The 10,865-nt window shown below is 46.5% G+C and overlaps 1 pseudogene; it reads left to right on the top strand.

Annotated features, from left to right (window-relative positions):
• The first annotated feature begins 9,403 nt into the window (after window positions 1–9,403).
• LOC121171976 lies at window positions 9,404–10,204 on the top strand (annotated as a pseudogene).
• The last annotated feature ends 661 nt before the right edge of the window (window positions 10,205–10,865 follow it).

Raw genomic sequence — 10,865 nt, 5'->3', positions numbered from 1 at the left:
CTACCCTAGGATTTACCTGGGCCTTTGCCAAGGTTTTACTCCCTAGGTAGCCAAGGCTGAGAGAACCCAGAGTGCATCAATCATTTCTCTGGATGACATTAATATGTAACCAAGGAATGGAGCCTGGATGGGCAAAGCTCCGAGGGGCTTAGCTCTATTAAATAGAAATGGAACACAACAGATGCCCTTAAGTTCAAGGGCATCAGCTGCGACTCCAAAAGGAAACCCACAATCTACTGCTCTCTCTCAAGGGGAATGAGTGAACGAGAGGATAAGTTAGTCATGTTTTGTGTTAAACAGTATTTTGAAACTCAGAAAAACAAAGAGTACAGCAGGACCATGTAAATGTTTCAATGGGGTTCACAAGTTGAAGATATTTTGATAAAATGCATGCACTTAAGTTAGGTCAAACGAGATGTACCAAGACTTTTGAAGCTTAGTTGAATTTTTTTTCTGTTTACTGGGCTGACTTTTTCAACTACTCTCTCACTTCCCACATGCCTGCAACAGCCAGAAGAAAAAAAAAAAACAGGTCAGGATTTTCACACTGGTCCCCAAGCCACAGTCTGTTGCCTCCCAGCCTGGGCAGTAGCTGCTCACTCACTCATTTGCACAGAACTGAAACCCAGGCATTCTGATGGAGACACAGGAGTCCCAATGTCATCTTAACCACAGTCACACACACCCACACAGGGCAAGGATGTCTTCCTGTGCTGTGTCAGGTGGCCATTCACTGCTTTTCTCCCACGCGGATTGTTCACAACAAACATTCTGTTAAACAGCTAATGCTTATTTTGTGGGGTAAAAAAAAAAAAAAAGGACCGATTAGTAATGTTGAATGAATTGTTCCTTGGGAGGACAGAGCGCATAGTGTTGTAGTTTTTCAGGCCAGAAGTCAGCACTTGCATTCAGGGAGGAGATCTGGACATTTAGGGGTTTATTCCCTGCCTTAATGCTCTCTGGCTCATCCTCCTCTAACACCCAGGGGACATCTAACCCCAATTATGAGAACTTAAGCAGAGGGAGCAGATGGCACCATATCCGACGCCATCAGGTTAAATCAATTCAGGGAACTGGCAACACAAGGGCTTATTGCTCCAGATTTCCTAGAGAAGGACCTTTGCGTGAGTCCCCGTGCATTCCCTTTGCTTGTCTACAAGGTCGCTGTGCCACCCCAGGTCTCTGCCAAGCACAACTCCAGCACCACATGCTGCCCCTCAACCTTGCAGCAAAACTCGGAGGAAAACAAGGCTGTTTGTTCTAACTGCTGGAGTCGGTGCTGCTCTGGTGTGAGCAACAAGAAAACTGCCCCAGGGCCCGGCGCGGTGGCGCAAGTGGTTAAAGGTCCTCGCCTTGCACGCCCGGGATCCCATATGGGCGCCGGTTCTAATCCCGGCAGCCCCGCTTCCCTTCCAGCTCCCTGCCTGTGGCCTGGGAAAGCAGTCGAGGACGGCCCAAAGCTTTGGGAACCTGCACCCGCGTGGGAGACCCGGAAGAGGCTCCTGGCTTCGGATCGGCATAGTATCGGCCCGTTGCGCTCACTTGGGGAGTGAATCATCGGACGGAAGATCTTCCTCTCTGTCTCTCCTCTCTGTATATCCACCTTTCCAATGAAAAAATAATAAAAATAAATCTTTGAAAAAAAAAAAAAAAAGAAAACTGCCCCAGACCCTTAGGAGGAGCTTCACTGAGCACTGAGCTGGGGGCTGGAGACACTGCTTTACAAATCAACACATGCCTTGACATAAAGAAAAAAGGAAATGAAGGTCGAACCGTTCCTTGCCTCCCCCCCCTCCTCACTGCACAATGGGCTCCACTGTGAGTCCTAGTGTTCAAGGTCAGTGCTGCAGAGTGAGGACCCCAAGGTCCCCCTCCTGGCCCCCGCCCGCCCCGCGGCCTCAGGAGATGCTCTCACACACTCACCCTTCCCAGCTTCTCACCAGTCGGGGGTCCTGCACAGGCTCCTGCGGGGAGGGAGCTCACAGGGCAGCACTGGCTCAGCCACCTGCGCCTCTCCACCAGCACCAGCAGCAACGCGGTTATGGCGGCGCCCACAACAACCTCCTGCCTGCTGCCACAGGGCTTCCTGGGCGGGCTTGATTTGAACACTCAACACACCTTGAGCACATCAGAGACTGCAGCCAATCAGAATCACAAAGGGAGGAGGGGCAGTGAGGTAGGATTCTGGAGGGAGGGGCGGGGCTTCACCTCAGGCAGGAAGTGGCCTCCTCTCTTGCAGCTTGAGCCTTCCAACAGCAGGGGCCGCTGTTGCCTCTCACATCAGTCCATCTCCTGGCTTCTCTTAGCCTCTCTGTTTCATGTTCAAGTCTGGAAACCCAGAATGGTAGGACAAGTGTGTGTGGATACTCCTCACCGAATATCCTGTTTGCTCCCACCCCGCTCCTCTGACTTCTCTTGCCCCCTCTTCCCTCCCTACGCCCCCGCCCCTTGCCAGGACAGGGTGGGCTGGATGGCTGCTGCCATCTTGTGGTGGAAGTCAGCAAATGTCAGCAGGACAGGAAGATCTGAGGAAGATAGGCAACTGCTGCTGGTGACCCCTGACCTTGAGTCTCCGGGCAGCGATTTTGGAGGCCTGGTTCTGAGCCCTCTGATGTCCCTTGGTTGATTCAGGATGGCCCCCGAAGTGGTGCTTTGTGAGACCATGAAGGACACCCCGCAAAACTACAAAGCTGACATTTGGTCCTTTATATTGCTGGGGTTTTTTCCATTAGTTCATTTCACCTTTTACTATGCAGATTACACATTCACAATAATATATAACACACAAAGCGAGAAGAAGGCTTGTCCAGATTCAATCTAGCAAAAGAAAACTTGCAGGGATACTTGTAATTCATATTGTATCTATATTTTCTATTTTATGTATTTCTGTAACTCTTCTTCCACAATTTGTGACTTTTGATTTCTGTCTTAAAACATCTTTTTTAAGGAGTACCTAAAAAACTTTTGTGGTAAAGTCAAATATACCGAGATGAGGAGACATCGAGAGGAAGGTGAATCCTCTGATTCGCTCCCCAATCAGCTGGAATGGCCGATGCTGCGCCAGCCTCAAGCCAGGTACCCAGAGTCTCTTTGAGATCTTCCCCAAAGCTGTAGGGTTCCAAGGCTTTGGGCTGTCCTAAACTGCGCTCCCATTCCACGACCATGGAGCTGGATGGGAAATACTGCTGCTGGGATTAGAACTAGTGCCTAAATGGAATCCCAGCACATACAAGGCAAGGACTTAGAGCACTAGACTACTGCACTGGACCCTGTTTTAAAATAACTTCTAAGTATTTCAGAAAATCATCTCATAATCTTGTGAATAATTACAAGTTTTATGAAGGATGATGTTTATACACCAGAAATGAAATATTTGCAAGGCATTTCTTTCTTAATGACCTTTACTATTTTTTATTTTGATGTTTATTTATTTATTTATGTATGAAAGACAGATTTCCATAGAGAAGGAGAGACAGAGATAAATCTTGCCTCTGCTGGTTCCCTTCACAAGTGGACACAACAGCCAGAATCAAGATGATCCGAAGTCAAGTGTTTCATCCAGGTATTGTTTGTGTGTGCAGAGTCCGAAGGCTTTGCCCATCCTTGACTGCTTTCCCATGAGACCTGCAGGGAGCTGGATGGGAAGTGGAGCAGCTACATATGAATGGTGCACATATGGGATCCCAGCACCTGCAAGCTAATGCTTTAGTCACTGAGCCATTGTGGCAGACCCCTAATTTTTGAAAATTTTGTTAATAGATTGCCACAATAGCTTGTTTTCAGTATGTGCAAACACTCATTTGAGGCTATAAGTGAATTCTCATCTATGGTGTGTAGCCTTGGAAATTTTTCTGGTATTGGAAACCTAGAAGAAGGTCCTTGCTCCTAGGTTAGGATCAGCTCAGCTCTGGCCATTGCAGCCACTTGGATATTCCTTGTTCCTACAGCATAAGCCAGATGACTGTATAGCAATGTTGTACATCTGATCAATAATCAATATTTCCCTCCACCCACTCCCTTCTCTCTAAGTCACACTGTGCTCCACCTACTTCTCACATCTCACTCCTTCCTTCACCCTCCTCTGTCTGAAGTTCCCCAGCTAGCTTTCCTCACTGAGAATCTGAGTGGCCACAACCACTTCTCCCCCTCCTCCTCCCTCCTCTTCTGCTTGACACTGCAATTTTTCAAAGCTTTAACCTTTTTCCTTTCTTTATTTGTACGCTTCACTGCCCTACCCCTAAACCAGAGGGATGGGGTACAGGGTAAACTAAGTAATATCTACTTACAAACAAACAAAAAAACAAAACAAAATGTTACTTGCCAAGCTTGTTTAGGAACTTGCTAGAACAGAGCCCTCCAAAAGTAAAAAACATTCAACAAGATTTCTTCACCTTAAATTTTGATTTAGGGCCCATCATGCAGGCCTAGCAGCTAAAGTCCTCAACTTGAAACGGCCAGGATCCCAGATGGGTACGAGTTCTAATCCTGGCAGCCCTGCTTCCTATACTGCTCTCTGTTTGTGACCTGGGAAAGCAGTGGAGGATGATGACCCAAAGCCTTGGACCCCTGCACCCACATGGGAGACCTGAAAGAAGTTCCTGGATCCTGGGTGTGGCTTGGCACAGCACCAGCCATTGTTGTCAGTTGGAGAGTGAACCATCGGATGGAAGATCTTCCTCTCTGTCTCTCCTCTCTGTATAACTGACTTTGCTGTAAAAATAAATTAAATCTTTAAAAAATTATTTTGTTTAAGTGAGATAAATATTTTCTTTTGTTAATTATTATTTTATTTTATGACATGGTTTCATAGGCTCTGGGATGCCCCCAATTTCTCACCAAGCCCTCCCCCCATATAGAATTACTCCATATTGTTACTGTAGTACAGTTCAGATCCAGTCATGATTCCGTTGTTGTGGGCATCATCCATGCAGAGAGTCCAGCATCCCATTGTCCAGATAAATTCTACAGTTTCATTATATGACACTCCTTGGTCCAAAAGTAGAGCTGGCAGAATATCATCCCCTCCAGTGAAAAGCCACTACACAAATTCAACAACACAAAGAAACATGGAAATTCACAACATCATTAATTAACATGATGTTGTGTTACCAGTTTGTTAGAAATTCCAACTTCTTAACCACATCCTGTAACTACTTCACTGACATCTCAATTTTAGTATATACACAGTTGATATAAGCCTTAAAATGTTTGTATGGTATGAATCAGCTATCTCATGTCTATTTTCATTTTTATATTTAGCAGCTTATAGTATTCAAGTGTGATTTTTACTGAACTTCTGAAATTTTAGGATAGTCCAATCAGGCTTATAACTCTCATAAGGCATATGTTAATTATTGAACAGCAGAGCAATATTAGGAGGACTTTGCAGAGAAATCTTCAATACATTAGTGAGGAGTAACTGATCTTGGTGTTCTACCTAGTAAGGCATATGGAAGTCCATGCTGACTTTTTCCTAACTTTGAAATTTTCCTTATTTGTCTCTCTCTGTATACCTGATCTAATTTTTTTGAGGGGCGGAGGGATTGCAGAACAACCCTGATGGTCATTGCAAGAGAGTTTGGGGAGCCAAAGTTGCAACTAAGTAAGGACCAGAGAAAGCTCCTCTCCTGAGTCCTGATGGAAGTTTACTGTTCTTCTGTTTCTGAGGACTGCTCAGGGCTCCTGGCTGTTGTTCTGATGTTAGACCCTGTGAGGAAGGATGTAGGCTTCTTCCATCCAGTGTGGGAAATCCGATAGGGAATAGTTGACCTCAGAGTTTGTGGCCTAAGAGGGTACCCAATTCCCTGTGATCTCCTTGGCGGTTAGGATATAGTCCTTGGTGCCCATACTGATATTTCTTGGTGATGTACAGGGAGTCTCTGGTGTTAGGATACAAGCCTCCTCCTGTCCTCCTGTCCCACTCTGGGGTCCCCTCATGCTCTGTGCATATGACCTCCTACTAAAAGGCTCTCAGGATTGCTCTTGGATCCCATTGTATGTCTTTATACTTTTTGGTAATGTCAAATGCAAATTCGAGTCAGAGGTGTATAGATTACCTGTTTCAATCTTGATAGATTATACTTTTTTTAAAGATTTATTTTATTTTTTAATCGCGAAGTCAGATATGCAGAGAGGAGGAGAGACAGAGAGGAAGATCTTCCGTCTGATAATTCACTCCCCAAGTGAGCGCAACAGCCGCTGCTACGCTGATCTGAAGCCAGGATACAAGAAATTCTTCTGGGTCTCCCACACGGATGCAGGTCCCCAAGACATTGGGCCATCCTTGACTCTTTCCCAGGCCACAAGTAGGGAGCTGAATGGGAAATGGAACTGTCAGGATTAGAACCAGCGCCAATATGGGATCCCGGAACTTTCAAGGTGAGGACTGTAGACACTAGGCCATGCCGCCAGGCCCAAGAGATTATACTTAACTTCTTCCTCACACATTCTAAGAAGGTAGAAGATTTCTCCTTTGCCATTGCAGATTAGTACAGGGTATTAAAAGCACATCAAGCATTTTAGTTCTTTTGTTTTTCTTGTATATATATATATATATACAAGAAAATTAATATATGTATATATAAATACAATATTAATAAAATTACAAAATACAAAATTAATATATGCATATATTAATACAATATATTAATATATATTAATACAAAATATATGCAAGAAAATTAGTAAATGTATGCATATACATTTAATTTTGAATATTTGAGTTATGTGTTACAATTTCATATAGACTGGGATTTCCCCCCCTCCAAGGCCCCACCCCTTCATGGATTTTCCCATTTTACTGCAGTCACATAATCCTTCATGAGAAATTATAATTCCATCAGACTCTTATTTGAGTGTACCTGAACATTGCTGGAACAGACAAACACAGACAGTACAGCATTCCATTGTCTACACTTGTCCAACAGATTCATTGGGAATCTATCTTTAATCTGGATGCAGGGATAAACGTTGCATTATATCCCCACACCCGGATATGGTAGACCTCAGAACCCCATCACTATTCATTTCCATAATTGAGAAACCATGAAACAACGTCAAGAACTGCTATGAGCTAGAACAACAGCCTCAGCAACAATGACAACAACTAAATATAGCTCCATGAAAAAAGCATGCCACTGACTAACCAACACATGGGTGACAAGAAGGTGATACAAAAGTCTCTTGGGAAAAATGATGCCACCATATAGTCCTTGAGCCAGCAATGAATTGGACAAGAGAAAAGAGAGTATTTTTGCCAGGATCCCATATGGACCCCAATTCTAATCCCAGCAGCTTCACTATCTATCCAGCTTCCATTCAGCTTGTGGCCTGGGAAAGCAGTGGAGGACGACCCAAAGCCTTGGGACCCTGCACCCATGGAGTAGACCTGGAGGAAGTTCCTGGCTCCTAGCTCTGGATTGGCATAGCACCAGCCATTGCGCTCACTTGGGGAGTTAAGATTGGATGGATGATCTTCCTCTCTGTCTCTCCTCCTCTCTGCATATCTGACTTTGCAATAAAGATACACAAATCTTTTTTAAAAAGAGAGAGATAGAGTATTTGGAATAAATAAAACTGAAATAAAAAAACTTCAAAACACATGGAATGCAGCAAAAACATTACAAAACAAAACAAAAGAAACAGTATCGATTGGATTCCTGAAGTTACACATTCCACACAGATTTCCTTGTATAAAGTATTCCTTATATATGGTATTTGTTGTTTTGTGACTGACTCATTTCACTGAGCATAATGATCTCTAGTTGGGACCACCTAGTTGTAAATAGTATAATTTCAATGTTCTTAATAGCTGAATAATATTCCATGGATTAGATGTACCACAGTTCCTTTAACCACTCTTGTTTGGACGCACATCTAGATTGTTTCCATGTCTTTGCTATTGTAGCTTGTGCTACTGGAAATAGGATTACAGATCCCCTTGTCACATGCAGATTTCATTTCTATTGGGTATATTCCTAGCAGCAGGAGAGCTGGGTCATATGGCAGATTTATTTACATTTTCCCAAGCACTCTCCATACTGATTTCCACAGTGGTTGTATTAGCCTACACTCGCACCAGCAGTGAAGGAGGGTGCCTTTCTCCCCACATCCAAACTATTTGGCATGATTGCACAGTCCCAGCCAGTCTTCACCTCCCGAGCTCCCCATGTGAACCCAAGCTCCCACCTGGCTGCTGCAAGGGTTGATGTCTGCCTCTGGATCCCTGGTTGTCCTCTGAATCCAGATCACAGATCACCAGTGACTGCTGGGTTTTCTGTTCCCTAAACACCACTCAGCCATTGTCACCTCTTCCGTGTGTCCACGGGTTCTTCAAGTACCTCCCTGCTGACTTCCCGGCCCCTAGCTTTTTCTGTAATCTGCTCTCTGTTCCTTACCTTATCTAATAATTTTCTGTCTTCTGAAACATGTCTATGCCCTTTGCCGACTATTGAGATTTTCTAAATGTAAACTTAAGAATTCCCAGCCTCTTGTGCCCTAAGAACAATGTTTGTGCCTGAATAAATGCAACTCTCTCTTTTTTTTTTTTTTTCAGATTTTGTTTATTTCTATTGCAAAGTCAGGTATACAGAAAGGAGGAGAGACAGAGAGGAAGCTCTTCCATCTGATGATTCATTCCCCAAGTGACCATAAAGGCTAGTGCTTACCGATACGGAGCCAGGAACCAGGAACTTCCTCCAGGTCTCCTACAGGGGTGCAGGGTTCCAAGGCTTTCCCAGGCCACAAGCAGGGAGCTGCATGGGAAGCAGGGCTCCTGGGATAGGAACCAGCACTCAGAGGGTAGTCTATTAGCTTGTTCAAAAAAGTATCAGGAGTTGTAAAGGCAGAGAAGAGAGTGTTTGCAGAAGGGGGAAAGTAGTTTGCTGCCTCTTTAAGGACTGAGTGAGCAAGAAGAGGGGAGACAGAAAGGCAGAAAGAAGTTTGAGTCCGGGGCTTGAGCCTTTCCAAAAAAATAATCACAACAGCAATAATAATAATCGCAGTCAGCGGCGGCGGCGGCATGGGCCTGAGGTGGAGGGAAGCACTGCTTTTTTGATTCCAATTCCAGTTCAGTTCACTTCTCTCTCTCTCTCTCTCTTCCCCCTCATTCTCCCCCCACCCCCGCACAGTCGCATTCCTTCCTTCCCTCCCCAAATTGCTCTCCTCCACCTGGTCTCCTCTCAGAACCACGAGCTCCACATTCAGTCCCTCCCGCCCGCCTCCCCTTCACCTCCTCTGCCTCCTGTGCACCCTGCCCATGCCCCCACCCCAGTTCCCAGCCTCACCGAGGGTCTCAGGCCTCCAGCAGGCCAGGCCCACGCAAACAGCGCCCGCATGTACAACAGATGGAGAAGCAGCTCAAGCTGCTGGGCCCACAGCTGAATTTCGGGGGGCGGTGGTGGCGATGACAACCAAAAGGCCCATGAATGCCTTCATGGTGTGGTCCCTTGGGCAGCTTCACAAGATGACCCAGGAGAACCCCAAGATACACAACTTTGATATTAGCAAGCACCTGGGCCCCGAATAGAAGCTTAGTCGGAGATGGCGAAGCTACCGTTCATGGCCAAGGCCAAGCGACTGCAGGTGCTGCACAAGAAGGAGCACCTGGATTATAAATATCAGCTGTGGCGGAAAACCAAGATGCTCATGAAGAAGCATAAGTACACGCAGCCCCCAGCAGCAACAGCATGGCCTGCGTGGTCGAGGTGGGTGCCAGTCTGGGCGAGGGCATGAACCAGCACATGGACAGCTATGCACATGTGAACAGCTGGAGCAATGGCAGCTGCAGCATGATGCAGCACCAGCTGGGATGCCTGCAGCACCTGGGCCTCAACACGCATGGCGCGGCTCAGATGCAGCCCAAGCACCACTACGACGTTAGTGAGCAGCAGTATAACCCATGACCAGCTCGCAGACCTACAGGAACGGCTCTCCCACCTACAGCATGTCCTCCTCGCAGCAGGGCACCCCCGCAATGGCGCTTGGCCCCAAGGCCAGCTCCAGCCCCTCCGTGCTTATCACTTCCTCCCACTCCAGGGTGCCCTGCCAGGCCAGGGACCTCCAGAACATGATCAGTGTGTACCTCCCTGGTGCCGAGATGGCAGAGCCCGCCGCCCCAGCAGACTGCACCCTGTCGCAGCACTACCAGAGCGGCCCGGTGCCCGGCCCGGCCATTAACTGCACATTGTCCCTCTCGCACATGTGAGGAGGCCCTCCGGACAGCGGACTGCAGAAGGACTAGGGGTGGGAGGGGATGTTAGGGGGTGATAGTGGGGTGGGGAGTAGGGGGAAAGACATTTTCAGAGGAAAAGGAAATGGGAGGGGTGCAAAAGTAGAGAGTGAGAAGGAAGCATGAAAAATAAAAGTACATGCAACAAAAATGCTGGTGTGCCGACAAAGAAGAACATTTCATTGCTCACAGCAAATGGCGGCTTCAGAGGAGACCACCCATCTCTTCTATGTTCAACACAAAACGTGCGACGCCAACAAGAGAACTTTATAAAAGATGTAAAGATGCTGGACTTCTTTTTTGATGGGACTATTTTTGTACAGAGAAAAAACCAGGGGAGGGCCAGGGGAGTGGACCTTGTATAGATCCGAAGGAAAAGAAAACTGCACATGTTTTTTTTTAATTGAAAGGTGGATATACAGAGAGGAGGAGAGATAGGGAGGAAGATCTTCCATCAGATAATTCACTCCCCAAGTGAGCACCAATGGCTGGAGCTGAGCCAATCTGAAGCCAAGAGCCATAAACTCTTAGGGTCTCCCACGAGGGGGCAGGATCCCAAGGCTATGGGACATCCTCCACTGCTTTCCCAGGCCACAAGCAGGGAGCTGGATGGGAAGCAGGCTGCCGAGATTAGAAC

The sequence above is a fragment of the Ochotona curzoniae genome, unplaced genomic scaffold (genome assembly GCF_017591425.1).
Source record: "Ochotona curzoniae isolate NIBS_2020 unplaced genomic scaffold, NIBS_Ocur_1.0 contig_1297, whole genome shotgun sequence".
Taxonomy (NCBI): Eukaryota; Metazoa; Chordata; class Mammalia; order Lagomorpha; family Ochotonidae; genus Ochotona; species Ochotona curzoniae.
This window is presented reverse-complemented; position numbering and strand designations above follow the sequence as displayed.